Here is a 16,947-nt window from a genome sequence, read left to right as displayed (position 1 = left end):
TTAAAACGTGTACAAACATATATCTCAGTACGATTATTATTACATTTCCTATTTTCATTGTTAACCCTTCTCTTTTTTAAGGTTAAGAAAGTAACATTTGTAGATATTTGCTAGCTGGAAATGAATAGTGGAATCGCGGCACCTTGCGAAGCATCGGAGGCGCGCGTACTTCAGAGGCATCTAAACCTGATTGGGCGGGGCAAAGAAGACACGCCGTTTTCTATTGGAGGAATTGAGTATTGTGCATTGGTTCACAGAAACAAGTTGATTTGCGCTAATAAACGCGCTTTAACGGGCCGAATTATTATTTTACGTGCCGGTCGTGGCCCGCCAGTTGAAGAACTCTACACACATTTCTTGCCTTTCTGTCGTTTACACTTTGTGAGTTGAATATATGATCTAATACCATAAGGGAACTTTGCTTGCGAAAGATTCGCACTTCTAACCCATTAAAAGATTTATATTTTGGCTCTTAGTTCTTGGAGGTTACGGCATCATGTTGTAGACTTTGAAAATCCTGTATTTTTTAAACATCCATTTTGGGGTGAGAAAGAGAGATGGAAACCCAGCGCGAGAGAGACAGAGAAGCCATAGCAGTTGTGGTTTTATCTCGAGAAACAATTCTGTCTAGAAGGGTGGGATAATTTCCACATCCATCTGGGAATAGTGTCGTCTGTGATACAGAAAAATCCCGCTGGGTAATGAAGGCAAAAAAAAAAACGTAATTGTTAAAACTTTTGTCGGTTAATGGAATTGGAAATAACCAAATAATAATATACCTGTTTCGTTATTCTGTAATTGAGCTACAGTTTTGTGTCTATCTGTCCATTAATTAGATTTTTTTGTCATCAAAATATTTTATTTTGAGTTCAACATGTAGTAAAAACAATAAGGACTCAAAGAAAAAATTATGACAGTAGGCAACAGAAACTTCAAGTAAACAGATTTGGTTTGCGCACGAGGTAAGATAGGTCTGGTAATCCATGATGACCACATTACTCTTTATAGACTCTTTGTTAAAATTCCCCCAAGTCAATAAATACCCTCCCCCAGAGTTTGTTGTTACCCTTCGGGGAAATACAGCCCCCCAAAATTAAACTGTACGTTTTTGTGAAGTGTGAAAATGTTTGGCTAGTTTCTATTCTATTTCAAACCACACTGACATTCATTAAAGGGTAAATAAAAAATATATAATGAAATTAAGAAGTATTAAAGACACAAGCAAACACTCTGTAATGCCTTGTCATTTATCCCTAAATGTGATATTTGGGGGTGGGATGGTAAAGAAATAACATAATAATGCTTAGTTTTACCTAATACGAGTTCAATACATAACAATTTAAGACTGGGAAAAACATTACTTTCAAATATTTCCATTCCTGAGGGTGGTACGCCAAGAAAAAAGGTTAAGAAGTCCTTTTCTAAGCCTTTCTACACTGTAGGTATTTGTGGTAAGGTAATGTTAGTTGTCATTTAAAACTCCTCTCTGTGCCTTACTGAACAGTTTTTAATTACAAGTCTTGAATAAAAATAAAGTCTCTTATTCTTCTGACAATATTTAACTTAACTGAGTAGAAGGTGAGGAAGACAAATGGCTGACATTGTATTCAGGGTAGCTTGAATTTTGAGCAGTTGGGCAACATGTTGAAAACTCTTTAATCTTCAAGGACAATCTATTTTTTTTTATAAGTTTAATTTTAAACTCATTCTTTAATAGTGTTAATGTGCAGAATCCAGCTCATTAGGATTTAATAATTACGGATCATATTGTAACTTCAAGATGAGTTGTGCTGGTTTAATGGCAAAGTGCACTCTACTTATTGTGATTTTTGATCCATCAGTAGCATTGCTTATCAATCAGTGTAGCTCAGTTCATGCCAGATGAAAGTTTAAGGTGTTTGGAATTTTTCCTGTAATTAAAAGGTGGGTTCGAGCTTAATACATTTGTCATTAAGCTTCAAGAAACCAAAGCTGAAAAACTCTTGTATTTTTCATCTTGTATAAGTTCCATTAATGGAAAAACACCAATAGGCTTAATTTGGCAGAATTATTATTATTGGTATATTTTGTTTCATAAAACTGCAGGATAGCCATCTGAGCCTTCATGCATTGTGTGCATGAAATATAAGTACTAATACATTTACATACAAATGTTTTAGTGCGTTTTGGGTATATAAGGCACTTTGAGCTACATAATGAGGCCGTGTTAATGTAAACATGCAGAGAGAAAGCAGAAGACGATTACAGGTGAAGGACTACAAATTACTGTATGATAAAGCAGAGAGAGAGAGTATATATGTTTTATTAGTCAAATGTTGTGAGTAATATCTGAATTAAGTGATTGAAATGGAGCAGCTACCACACTGAGGTTGTCCTTTGTCTTTATGGTATCATGCCTGATGTTGTCTTATTTGGAAGTCTACAAGAAATCCAGTCTTAGAACTTTTCTTTTTATGAAACAAGCCAGTTGAATACAACTGGAGAGATAAAACGGGAGCCTCAGACAGTAAACTTGTCCATGTTTGTCTTGTACCAGAGACTCTTACTTGATTTTTGTTGTGGTGACTTGTTCCAAGGTAAACTAGCCTTAAAAGTCAAACTAAGTGCTATGTTTCTCTAATGTCCATGTTTCCTGTTACCTGTTTTAAAGAGTGTCTAGATATTTTTAGGACTATCATTCAGCCTAAAATTAAATAAGCTGCTTTTCAAGGGGCGTGTACCTTGCAAAATACACATTTATTTAATTGAGCTTCTATATATGCAGTGTTACTGCAAATATCACAATACTGCACCAGCCTGGAATGCATGTTCAATTCAGTTTGTTTTTTTAAATTTTTTTGTATACAGTAGTGCACTTCACAGAGTATTGTAAATGCAGACTTTACAGAATTACATAATAACTGTACATTTAGGCAAGAAAACAAAACAATTTAAAACTGATTAATATAAATAGAACTCAACAATACCCGACAATATGTCCATTAATTAATTGTTAAACTATGGCTTATCAGTTTTGAGAAGTCCTGCATTGAAGATCCTATGTATCTGTTTAGATACTTAACATGTAAACATTTAAACAAATTTTCTTTATTATAGCATTTGTCAGAGGTTTTCTCTCTGGTAATGTTTCTAATATTTGATGAAGTAGCAATAGTTGACCCAGAAATTGGCAACTTGATATTTTCAGGTTAAAAAATATTTTTTTTTAAAAAGAGAAAGTAAAAGGTAACACCTAGTCAGGGTCTTTCTTTTTAAATAATTGTAAAATTCTGAACATTTGTACCAGTTACTGGGTTTCTGTTCAAACAGATGATCACTGCTCAACTATGACCTTACATTGAAGACATACAACAATAACTTTAAAGTTTGAACAAAATCTCTCTCTCTCTCTCTCTCTCTCTCTCTCTCTCTCTCTCTCTCTCTCTCTCTCTCTATATATCTCTCTCTCTCTCTCTATCTATATATATATATATCTATATATATCTATATATATATATATCTATATATATATATATATATATATATATATATATATATATATATATATCTATATATATATATATATATATATATATATCTATATATATATATATATATATATCTATATAAATATATATATATATATATATATATATATATATATATATATAGTTACAGAACAGCTACAGTTTTGGAATGAATAGAATGTGGCATCTCCCAGCATCAGGTTTTCACCTGTCTACCTGTAGTTTCAGACTGCTCATTTTACTTGATAAAAGTTAAAGAATGGAGTGATTACCATCTCTCTCTGGTGTTTTATCAGTTAACAAAGAAAATCATGTATGACTGTGGTCTTGGCTTTTGTTACTGTGTATTTTTGACATAATTAAAAAAAAAAAAACCTCTTGCCAATGTGCCCCGCAGTCACTAGTGGAGTATTGAATGCCAGCCTACAGGAGTTTTAATGTAGTACCTTATCCATAATTGCATAGTCAACCAGTAATTGTGTTTTTTATGTTTATCAAATAACATTCATAAAGATGTCTACAAATGGCTTGTACTTTTCATTATTTACTTTAAAATAGTGCTGTAGCTGCATTTTTCAGCATCTCTAATTTGAAGAATGGGCTTCAACAAAAGCCTGACGCACTGAAATGATTCCACAGACAAAATATCTTCGTTTTTTTTTTTTAGAGTTTTAGTTAAAATTCAAAGTAAAACAGTTCATACAAAGAAGAAAATTAAAATAGCAAAAAAAAAAAGGAAGAATTCTTGTTTAGAAAAGTTCTATTCAAAGCTTAAATCTTGTTATATTTCAGATCGTTGCAAATCGCTTCAAATGTTTCTAAATCATTTCAAAATGACAACACTTCTGAACCATTTCTAGACGACAGTCAGAAAACTATATGCCTATCCCATTTCCGAGTTGAAAATGGGTCTTACAAGTCCCTGTGTACTGGGACCTGTCCTAAACAACAACTGACTCAATTATCACACTGTATCTCAGTTATAGCAAGAAAGGTCTATCTCTTACTGACTTACAGGGGGGAAAAGACTATACCATTGTCTATTGCTATGGAACAAATTTATATTCTATTCAAATTAAGCAAACATTAATATGAGTTTAACTCAAAACTTTAACTTTCTAAGATTGACTCTTACAAGTGCCTCTTCATGTACAGACTGACAGCGCAAGTCTGAATTAACATTACTGAGCTCAGCCTAAGAAACACCATAGTTCATTTTGATTTGCTTAAAATATGCCAATAGACCAATGCCATCCATCCATTTTCCACCACTTACCTGAAGCCGCATCGTGGGGGCAACAGTCTTAGCAGTGAGGCCCAAATGTCCTTTTCTCCAGCCACACTTGCTAAATCATACTGTGGGATCCCAAGGTATACTCGGGCTATCTGGGAGATATAATCCTCCCAGCGTGCCCTGGGTGTCCTCCCAACTGGCTGTGCCCCATAAAAGCTCCACAGGGAGGCATCCATATCAGATGCCTGAACTACCTCAGTTGGCTCCTATCAATGCTGAGGGTCAGTGGTTGTACTCCGAGACTTTTTCCGATGTCCGCACTTGTTACCCTGTCTCTATGGAAAGGCCCAGCCACTCCAAATGCATGGCTCCTGATGTCCACACAGCATTCAACAGGATTGTTAGCCATGCCAGTCCAACAGTGTCCAGAGCCTTCAGCATTTCAGGGTGGATTTCATCCACCCCGTGGCCCTTTCCACTGTTAAGCTGCTTAACTGCCTTAGTGACCTCTATCAGGAAAATGGGCATAGTAAAATAAATAAATAGTGTATTTGTCAATGTTTAATTTGCAGTGTGGTTACTTCATTCCCATATAATTATGGGATGACTACATTTGTATTTGTGTTGTGATTCTAATTTTTCACCTGGAATTCACAGTACTCTTTTGAAAAACATGAATATATTGAATTGTATTTAAATGTACACTATCGTCAGTGGGAAGCTGTGGGTTGTGATAGCAGCTTTAAAGTAGTTGTCAGTAAATTAAAGTGCATTTCTACAGTACCCATCTGTTTTTCATTACTGCTTATTCCCAGTTGGAGGCAGAGTGCTGAAGTGGGTACACGCTGGGGCTATTATGCCTTTGGTGTGAAGCCAGTCAGCTGCAGTCCACACATACACACACCTGCACAGAATGAAACATTAGGCATTTTGAACAACAAGGTTTTCATAACTTAGAGAAAAATGCTTCAATTGTGTCATTTGTATGTTTTTCATATTATGAAATTTATTTCAAGGGGATATCACATGAAGAAATTTATTAGAAATGTTCTTCCAAAGCAAATTATTTTAGAATGCGTCCTTGAAAAATATGCCTATGTTATTGTTATGCACATCTGTTTTCCTGTGTGCATAATACCTTTGGAACTAATCATCCAATTTTGATTATTATCTTCATGCTGGATAGAGTTGAGGGTCTAGTTTTGCAGTTTTTTTTCATGTTCAAAATAAATTGATTAAATCTTTAGGAAATCCATCAGAAAGCAATTAATTTCACAGCCACGGTAACATACTTTAAGACAATCAGAAATGTGCTATAAGCCCACTGTCACTCTTTTCATCATCGTTATTCAGCTTTAACAGTACAGTAGTTGGATATCTAACTGCTGGCAAAACAATTTGAGGGTCAAAAAGAAATCCATCTGTGATCTGTAAAATGGTTCATAAATTTGTTATTCAGATTATATTTTATTTTTGGGAACACATTTTGGGATTATTACTGACTCCCAAATATAACAAAAAATCAAAAGTTAAATATGGTGGAGGTGGAGTCTTCAGGCTTGTTATGTTCAATTTTGTAAAAAGATACTAAGAAAGCTCTTTTTAAACAGTAAATTGTGGCCCTTTTTAAATTTAAAAGAAACCTGTGTCATGGGCGGGGGCATATGCATAATGATGGGCAGAATCAAAGAGTTAAAAATAATTATGGAACTGTGTGTGTGTGTGTGTCTTAATCTCTCAATGTTTTTTTAACCTGGAAAAATATTCCCATAGCCAAACAAATTTAAAAGCCACATTTTTAAAAACATTCTTTGACCAGACATAGAGGCGAAGATCGGAATATGTAGGAAGGCAACTTTGATTTGAAATGTGAGATGGGGACTGATATTTGATAGCATTATAGTGAATGCGCCTAGAAAAACTCTCACATGTGAGGGAACACTTTAAAGAGCAGGGCCATTTTGTTTAGGAGTAATTTTGACCAAGACAAAAATAAAGACTCGCAGACCTGTTTAAACTACGTACTTTAAAGTAACAGGATCATGCCGTTGTTTATTTGGTCGGATAATGTACTTTTCAGTACTGCTTTGTGTTGTGTTCTGCTTAATGTGTATGTGGTACATTTTGTGTTTTTATGTTGCCTTTCTTGTGTTTCTTCTATTTATCTTTTATTTGGTGTTTAAACCTGATATTTGTATGCTGTGTTATTTAAACCTTTCTTTGATTTCATTCCTATTTTTTAATATTTGTGAAGTACTTTAAATCTGGGAAATGCACTATATAAAGATTATTTCTGTCAGGTTTGCACTGTTTTAAAATGACTAGAGAACCTAGCATATTTGATATAGTGTATGTAAAAGCTGAAGCAGAACTGTTTAAGTCTATATTTCTATGTGCTTGTGAGCTTGCAATGTCATTGAAGTTGCAGTGCTAGGCAAATGCAATTTTACGCAATTCTTGCTGACATAACTAAATTAGTCATGCAAGTTTTTTGTGGGACTGTAGAAAACCCATCTAATCTTAACTGCTTTTAAAGATTTATTTTTCATATTCTAGAATGGTTCTGGTAAATAACAGTGAATGTTACTCAATGCTGTAAAAATATTTAATAGAGATTTCAGCCATGTCATTGGTGTGCTGATGATGCTGGCAGGAGCAGGCGATAGGTGGCAGCAGCTTGTTTTTATCCTTAAATGAATGTGAGTCACCAGTTGTGATAAGGTCAGGTACAATTCACCATCCCACAAAGATTTCAGATGTGCAAAGTGAAAATCATTGTTCAGCTCTGCTTTGAGTGCTATAGCCGAAGCATACATTTGACTTGGCGTGTCAAAGGTAATTGTACAATTGTGAAAAACTCAATGCATGTTTCTGTCAACCCCCAAAACTCCCTCTTGGCCAGGAATAGAATTTCAGGCTTGTTAATTGTGTACTGTGTAGGTTAGTCACATCAATTACTTGATATTTTACCCTTCTCTATGATTTTCATTAAAGTTTGCATAACATCAACTTGCATCATTTAGTATCCCTAGCAGTCCACTAATTTAACTTTACAGACAAAGTAGTTTCACTATTTTATAATATGCTATGTTATGGCAGTTTGGTGTTTATTTTTTCCCTTAAGAACAATAATTTTAAAGTGTAGAATGTAGGAGTTAATTCTCGATTTGTAAAAACAAATAGTTTATAGTTCATTACCCTCAATTGACTTACTAAGTGGCTTTGGGGTGAATCCATTCAGCTGTCTAGGTTTGTGGTTGGAGCAATTTTTCCTGTATTGGTTATTTGTAAGTTGTTTAGGGTAAATAATATGTAGAGTATACAATACAGTACATGTTAATGGATCAATTCCTTTCCGCGACTTTTTAGTTTAGTACTTTAGTTTTGTTCACATTATAATAGGACTTCATCTGCCTGTTTTACACTGAGAATTATGACTGAGCTAAACGTGGAATGTCACTTTTTTAATGTATAACTTCTGCTCAGGTACATTTTAAGGACATTTTTTTTTTTTACTCTTGGTTCAGCTGATTAAAGATACATAACTAAAAAAAATAAATAAATAAAAAGTCTCATTATAATATCTCTAATGCTAGTGCTTGCTGTGCCTCTGCTGTGTGCTGCTTCATGACAGCCTGAGTGTTACTGAAAAAGCAATTGTATAATCTGAGGTCATATAGCATTTTCTCAGCAAATTATAATTTAGATAGTTTTGACTCAAACTTGTTTTTTTATGTTTGCGTACTGAAATGTAGTTTTGTCTTGGATAATTCAAAGTAGTTTGTATATTCGGATACTGTTTTATTGTAGCTACATTTATACAGGTATATATGGAACAATCAATCAACATTTATTTATATAGCACATATTCATACAAAAAAATGTAGCTCAAAGTGCTTTACAAAATGAATAGAAAAACAGAAGACACAATAAAAGATAAACATAAGTCAACATTAATTAACATAGAATAAGTAAGGTCCGATGGCCAGGGTGGACAGAAAAAACAAAAAAAAAACTCCCAAGGCTGGAGAAAAAAATAAAATTAGGTTCCAGACCAAGAGACCGCCCAGTCCCCTCTGGGCAATCTACCTAACATAAGTCAAACAGTCCTCTTTGTATTTAGGGTTTTCATGGAAGGACCTGATGATGATGGTCACGTAGACTTCTGGCTTTCAGTCCATCAATATTGGTGCATCATGATGCTTTGAGTAGGTGGTGGTGGCGCAGGCAAGGACAAACACACATCACTGCTAATTGCTTATAAACCAATTTAACCTGAAAGCAAATTTTTTCTATGTGATGCTTACTTGTATTCTCTCTGGCATTTTTATTAAGTACAGTACTGTTATTTAGTACTGAATAGTGGTACCCTTTTTCCTTCAGAGCACCCTGAATTCTTCAAGGTATGATTTTTAAAGAAGTACTTAAAATATTCCTGATTTTTTTTTTATAACCATGCCCACTTGATAGCATCAATGGCAGCTACATTTTACCATTCAAATGAAACTCATGATATCAAGAAACATAATGCATGGGAATGTTCTCCACTCTAGTATACTAAAAGCAGCCTTTACTATTTACTCTTCACAGAATCAATCTGTGGATTTGTGGTATTTCTGACAAATTTTAGTCCTCTGTCTGTTAGTGTTGCACAGTATACCGGTACTGAAAGAATGTAGAAAAACCCAAATTTAAAAAAAGTATGATACCAGCATTTCATTAATTTTGGTACTGGAAGTAAATGGTATTTTTCAAGTTTTTGTTTTCCAAGTGTCCTGTGTCCCATTGGTCCCATTATAAAACTTGAGGGTTAGCTGTGTCTTTTTTTTTAACCTATAGAAAATGCTTAACTTTAGAACACAATTTCATGTGACAAATGCATATATGCCGCCTTCTTTGTGATGAAGTAACTTTGACTTAAATACCGATTTTATCCTTTAAGCCAGTTTTTCCTCAAATATGGTTTGTGTGAAGTCTGAATAGTGTGCTATGCTGAGTTGGGAATCACAACAGTACAGAAGGAGAAAAGGTCACAACTGTTTTGCCTTGTGATGGTTTACCATGGCCAAGGTGAAACTGCCGACCACAACGATGAGTGGCTTTTCCCCAATGGGAACCAAGATACCACTAAATGTCCAGTCATTTGGAATTTTATTTATGTATTTCTGTAGTGCTGGGTATTGGCACTGATGTTCCAATTTGATTTGGTTCTGTTTCACAATGCCTTGATTTGATTCAATATTGATTTTTATCTTGACTGAATTAGCGTACACTGAAATTTGAAGTGGTGGCTTTTTTTTTTTTTTTTAGAAATTACTTAACCATGCATAGAGAACATTATTGTTATGTGACAAAAATCAGTAACACTTTATCTGAAGGGTGACTACATAGTGACTTTCTCATAACATAAGCGTGGAATGACATTTAACAAGAAATACTTGATTATTAATGAACAGTTAAGTTAACATCAGTATTTCGAAGATGTGGAACAAAATATTGCTCTTTATTTAAAAAAAAAAACAAAAACTTTTTCACAGTACTGCACTCATTCAAAATTCACCGTTATTTAGCTAACATATGTAGCGCCACATCAAAGCCCACACATTATGGGAATCTCCTTGTTTTAATACAATGCAATGGAATCTACTTTATTAAGCATCTGTATCATCTTGCAAATAATGTTGTTAAATAATCAAATGTTCTTAAGATATGTTATTCAATAACCTGTTCATGTGTTAAAAATCTCCATGTGGACATCCTTCACCTAAACTGTTACCCAAATTTTTCTCCCTATTGGGCATTTAAAATAGTCTGGAATTAGTCAAAATTAAACATACAGTGTAATGATTTGTGTCTTTCTATAATTCTACAAGTTACACATATCATCAGTTGCTAACTGTAGCAGCCACATTAATCAGACTTTAAAATGTCAGGCAAAAGGAAGCGTTTTAAAACAAGAATCTAGAGCTGATGCTTGTTGACAGTGGCATTGAATGAATGGAACATAAAAGAAAAAGAACCGACCATCGTGACTGATAACGCTGCTATTATGTTGCTGCTTCAAGTCGGCAGCTTTGAGCACACACTCACTGTTGTATTGCAGGCTGCCCTGAAAATTCCAACAGTTGCCGTCTTGCTTTGCCAGGTGAGGTGCATTGCAAACTTTTTCTACCATAGCCGTAAAGCTAGCCACATGGTTAAAGAGAAGCAACAATTTTTGGACTTGGCTGAACACAAACTTGTCGCGCAATGGCATAGCTCATTCGAAATGCTAGAAAGATTTTAGGAACAGCAGCGAATCATCTCAGCGGCTCTGTATGTAGGCAGCAAGGTTGCTTCTGTTGTGACTGGCATGCAGCATTCTTGTCTGCAACACATCCGCCACAGTATGCTTAGTCATTTTTAATGTGCGCTTGTCACATAGTAATCCACTGTCCTGGATGTTCAGCTTTTCCAAGTAATGAATAATCTCTCCACTGGCTTGAGAGACGTGACAATGCTTTGTTTAAGATCTTCATAAAACCTAAGTACAATAGCTTCACTCAGTTGCTTTCTGGTTGGTATAGCATACCGCAGTTCAAAAACCTGTATTTGTTGAAACCCCTCATTTTCAGCAGCGGTGTAGGGTCTCTTATCTCTACAGGTAAAACTGCTATAGATTGTTATTTTTAAAATTTTTTTTTATTTTATTTAGCCTACTCTTATACTTTACTTTTATCGAGTTGTTCTGTACTGACCCATCATTTGACTCCATAGTAAGTTCACAAATCTGATTTAAGTGTCAAAGATGTTGATTTAAAGAGGACACACCATTTTATGTTAAATAGTAAAGTACTTTTTCCTCAGAAAGCCTTAACAGTGACATCTACTGGATCAAACGATAAAAATGAAGATAAGCAAAAATCTACATATAGTAACTCAGAGATTCACAAGATCAATCTTGAGAGTTAAAAAATCGATGTTGAATTGTTTAAATGAAAAATAATGATTAATCGGAAAAATCTATATTTTCACCCAGGCCTAATTTTCAGACATTTGTTAGTTGCCAGTTACACAGTGAGAATAATAATATTAAAAAAACAATTGACGTTTTTCATGAAAAGTAAGTTTATTTAGGAAAATAACCATTTACACAAATCAAGACCTGTGCAGTAAGAATTTAAAAGTTAATGAAGTTAGATCTTGCAAAATTAATGTTTCCATGGCTGCGTCATAATATTATTAACTATGCTAACAAACTTAGGGTGTTTTTTTTTTCCTCGTAATGTTTGTTTTACAGGAGCTTTACTTGGTTCATTTTAAATGAAGCAAAAGTGCACCTGCTACAGATTAGCTTGGTGTTCTTTGTAAAAAGCAAAGTACAAAGCACCTTGAGCATGGGAAGGTGCTATATAAATAAAATGTGGGCCACGTTGTATGTATAATGCACAGATCAACTTGAAATGAACCACAGGTGAACCGTATCCAGAGCACCTTCTGAGGATGTCTTAAATTGGCTACTTTAAAAAAAAATGTTTGAGTGCATTTGTTTGCCAGAAAATTTGCTTAATCATTCTCTTAGTCTACTTGAGTGGCCAACCGTATGTGAAGACACTGTAAATATGCCTGTGTCGGAGCATTTGGATTGCAAATGAACATCATGTGCACAACAAGCAAGCCGTTGGCGTAATTGGTAATTGTAAAATAAAATGATCTAATGACAAGATAGGAATTTTACCACTCAGTCAATAGGAACAGTTATCCTTTTAATATTTCCCAAAGTAACAGTACTAATAACTCTAAAGCACACTTAAAATTTTATTCCAGCCCTAAAGAGCCAGTCATTGGTAGGCTGCTGACTGTGCTGGGTTACCCTCGTTTTCTGCCCTTATGCCAGTGTGCTTTCTTCTCAGTTGCTCTCACATGATGGTTGTGTTCCCATGCCAAATGAGTTTCTCACAATACTCTGATTTTTTTTTTTTAACAAAATGTGAAGAAGAAACGACTCCGCTTTGGTTTTCTACCTTTCCACTGAATTTACATTTTTGTCTCTGTCTTGTGTTTAACATTATTCTTGGCCAATGTAGTAAAAAATGTAATATGTTACAGGACAACTAGTTGATACAAAATGTTCATTGGCAACTCTTCTAAACAGTTATTGTAAGAATGCATCCCTACTTCAATTCAGGATTTATTTGAAAATGTTGTACAGGTTTATGGTCGTGAAGCTTTAGACTTACCAGTCAGCCTACATTTCCATCCTTGCTTATGGTCTGTGTAGTGCCTGAAACAATGAGATCACAAATATGAGCAGTTGAAATGTGGTTCCTAATAGGGATTGTAATATCCAAAAAAACTTTTAGTATACGCAACTGAGAACGTGTAAACATTTAAACAGAATTTTTACCTTAATGTCCGATTACAGCAGCTGAAAATTTGTTTCATTTTCATCATGTTTTTGTGTATCATACCTGAGTACAGGAAGGCTCCATTCATTAAAACGTGCAACGACTCATTTGATATACTTTTCAGAAATCAGTACCCAAAACACAGCACCAGTGTGATTTTATGTGAGTAGAATGCAACGGTTTTTGGTGCAGTAAAATAAAGTGTAAATTCACTTTACGTTATAAAAGAGAAAAGTGACTCTGTTGCAACTTTGTTAGGATCAAAGAGAGATGGAAACCTGTAAGAGCATAAACGCTTGGGTTTTAGACACAGTACTTTAAAAACGAGTTAAAGGGAGATCTGTTAACTGTGCATAGAGTTGTCTTATGACTGACTGAGTGCAGAAGTGTTTACTCCAGTGGTTCTCAACCTGTGGGGCAGGCCTCTCCTAGGGGTGCGCAAAGATGTGAAAAAAAGAAAACAAGAATCAAAAATATGAAAAAAACATCTGTTGAAACAATTAACTTAAACTACATTCTGATACTAGAATAATAAATACAGAGTTAGATAAATGTCGATAAAAGTTAAGCAGGTATAATAAAATGTGCATCTACATTTCAAAAAAATGTTAGGGAGGGTGCGATTAAAAGTGTTATAAAAACTCGGGTCGCAAAAACTTAAAGGTTGAGAAACGCTGGCTTACTCTAAACTTAGCAGTAAACTGCATTGTTTTGTGTCTGTTGGTGTTGTGTATTAAGCTTTGCAGCTTTGATCATGTTTTTAACCATAGAAAAATAAAGCTCTTTGCTTTTGTCTTAGTGCACAAGTTTGCAGTTGATGATAAAGGAGCTATAGTAAGTTTGGATTCCTGGTAGAACCCAACCCACCTCATAATATGAGCAGCTTTCTTATTACGCTGCTATAAACTATAAAGTGTATGAAACTGTTGTTACTGTATGCATTTGAAAACTGTTGGCAGCAAATGTAAGGCTTAAATATTATACTGTATAGTACGCTTACATCAGAAATTGTTAAAAACATGTAAGCTGATTTTGGTTTAAATGTGTGATTATGCTTATTCAGGTGTCTCAGGCTCAGTCTCAATTTATAAATCATTTCTTGTTTCAGGTTAGTTTGCAAGAGGAGCGCTGGTCTGCCCCACAAGAAAAAGTTGAGACCTGACTATTCGTAAGTGCTTGTTTATCTGACATTGTTTTGGTGGTTACATTCTTGTTAAATTATTGTTTGGGGGGGGGGTCCAGCGGTGTCAGCTGAAAGACAGAAACGAACAAACTTAATTCAGTGTAGCTTTAAGAAAACACATTCTTTGAAATACTTTGTCTCAATAATAACCTCCACAAACTAGTGTATATATATATTTTTTTTACATAGAATGGAAACAGTGATTGTCCAACCCACTATATCCTAACACAAGGTCACAGGGGGCAGCTGGAGCCAATCCCAGCCAGCACAGGGCGCAAGGCAGAAACAAACCCCGGGCTGGTCACCAGCCCACTGTAGGGCACACACACACCAAGCACACACTTGGAACAATTTAGGATCGCCAGTGCACCTAACCTGCATGTCTTTGGACCGTGGGAGGAAACCGGAGCACCCGGAAGCATGTACATTTAAATTACTTTTGCTCTGCACAAAGTAGATGTCTTAAATGATTTACCAAATGTATAGTTTGCCAGTATAAAATCCATGCAGGGTTTATAAAGTGAATTTTATAGAATTCACCCCACGTGTATGTAAAATTCTGACTTCAGCAGTAAAAAACAATGTATTATTTCGTTAGCAGCCCTAATTAAACCACCTATTGCATTACCTCAGTATGCATTTTTTTTATCAGTACTTATTAAAGGCATTCTATTCAATAAAAGGTATTCTATTAAAGCTTGGTTTGTTTTGAATATTCCTCATTTTATTTAGGTTTTCTGTCAAGTTTAGATAATGGATTTCTTGGTGTACTGTGAGCACTAACAGATTTGTTTTGAAATTGTTTCTCTGCATGAAATGTATGCAATGTACTGTTTGTTTCAAATTTTCCATATTTAACATGATCTTATGTGCATCCATGTCCTAAATATACCAGTTTTCTGACACATTATGCTTAAGATATTATTTTCTTTAAAAAAAAAAAAAAAACCCTGACACCTGAAAATTGAAATATGCCCCAATCCTGTAAATGAACTTTACTGTTCTTTCATATTAGACATATATTGGCTTGATTTGTAACTTGCTTTATTCTCTCCCTCTAAGGCAGTTAGTTTTCTATTTAAGTGTTTCATTTCACAACATATTTTAAAACTTTTGCTGGTCTCTATTACATAGTAATAAGAACACACTGCTCTGCGTCCAAAAGACACATAAGCTGAATGTTAGATGACGTGTTTCATAAACAGGCCTTGCAGTTAAACGTAAACACACCCAGTTGGCCATTATTGCATCTTCAGTTGGTGTTGGGCTACTAGTAAATGTTGTTTAACTTGAAACTAGACTGTGTAAACACTTGGAGCAAAGGTTCTGGTGTATACACAAACTTAATATGGTGGTTTTTTTTTTAATGTCTCCTTATAGCTTATGACAGTGTTTGTGTGTACCTATACCTCTGTGATGGCCTTCTTCATAAATGCTTTAGGTCCAACCCAAGAAGGCCCTTTTTACAGTGGTGTTCAGCTCTGTTTTGAGTTCTGTTTCGAAGCAGATACAGTATTTACTTTGGCTTGTCATAGGCACATGGTGATCCAGTCTGTGATCTGCTTTTATCTTTGTTTAGTAAACAAGGGAAACTTCTGGATTTACTTGCTATAGCTTTTACCAATTTTATGTATAATCCTGCTAAAGCAGTCCTTGCTTTTTCAAGTTGAGAAAAATAAAATTTACACAGTGATTAAATTAAGTACATGTTATGACCTTCTGCATCTGTTGTAATTTGTAGTAATTATATATGTAACTGTGTTCATTTAGTAATTAAAACTCCAGCAATGTAATTATGTTTTGCTGAACGTTATTTACTCAGTCATGGGGAAAAATGCTTACAAACTAAAGATCAAAATGGTCAAAATTGCCTTGTTACAAAATATTAGAATTTCTTTAATGCACATTGCAAGTGTGCTAAGAGAACAATGTGTGGAATTGTGTACCTATATGACTTGTATGTATGACGCTCAGTAAGACCTTTGGAGAATAGTGTAGTAGAAGGTGTGACTTGTAAGTTTGAATTTAATTTAAAAAACCTGTTACTCCAAAGAATTATGAGAAATTTGCATTCAGAACGTTTTAAGCTACATTAAAATGCCAAGAATAATGGTGGTGAGAAATATCCATTACACTGGCAGGCTGATCCATCCATAGTCTGGAGTCCTTTAAAATAATGGCTTGACCACATATAGTAGTTACAAGCTATCCTTAGAATTTTAAAAGCCTTGCTGCTTTTGGTCATGAAGTGTATTCATTAGTATATTTTATTAAAGGGAGCCTAAAGTATTTAAAGATTTTAAAGTTTTGACAGATAGATTTTGAAATTGGTTCTAGACCAAGCTAGAAACCAACATAAAGACCAACGAACAGGATTTGGATGGGTTATGTTTTTATTATAGCATTTTGAATGTATGGTAAGTTAGAAACAGAACTGTTTCTTTAGTCTACAAAATAAAAGTTAACAGTAGTTTAGTTATTCTTTGACAATAAATAAATGACCTCTACTGTACTCTGTGTAGTGACAAGTGGTGTTTTGCTTTATAAATTATTTTTCTTCATATAGCAGTATGTAGTGGTGCTTGCTCTGTGTAATTTCCTTATTTTTTTTTTGTTTCTTCTCTAAAATGGACAAAT

General features: G+C 34.5%; 1 protein-coding gene across 1 annotated transcript in view; it reads left to right on the top strand.

Annotated features, from left to right (window-relative positions):
* fbxw7 (F-box and WD repeat domain containing 7) overlaps positions 1-16,947 on the top strand; it is a 361,272-nt gene that overhangs the window by 85,844 nt on the left and 258,481 nt on the right. Inside the window, exon 2 of the mRNA XM_039750255.1 lies at positions 14,236-14,295. The gene's annotated coding sequence lies outside the window, so the exon portion shown is untranslated. The remainder of the gene's footprint in view (positions 1-14,235; positions 14,296-16,947) is intronic.

Source organism: Polypterus senegalus, chromosome 4 (genome assembly GCF_016835505.1).
Source record: "Polypterus senegalus isolate Bchr_013 chromosome 4, ASM1683550v1, whole genome shotgun sequence".
In the NCBI taxonomy this organism is placed as follows: Eukaryota; Metazoa; Chordata; class Cladistia; order Polypteriformes; family Polypteridae; genus Polypterus; species Polypterus senegalus.
This window is presented reverse-complemented; position numbering and strand designations above follow the sequence as displayed.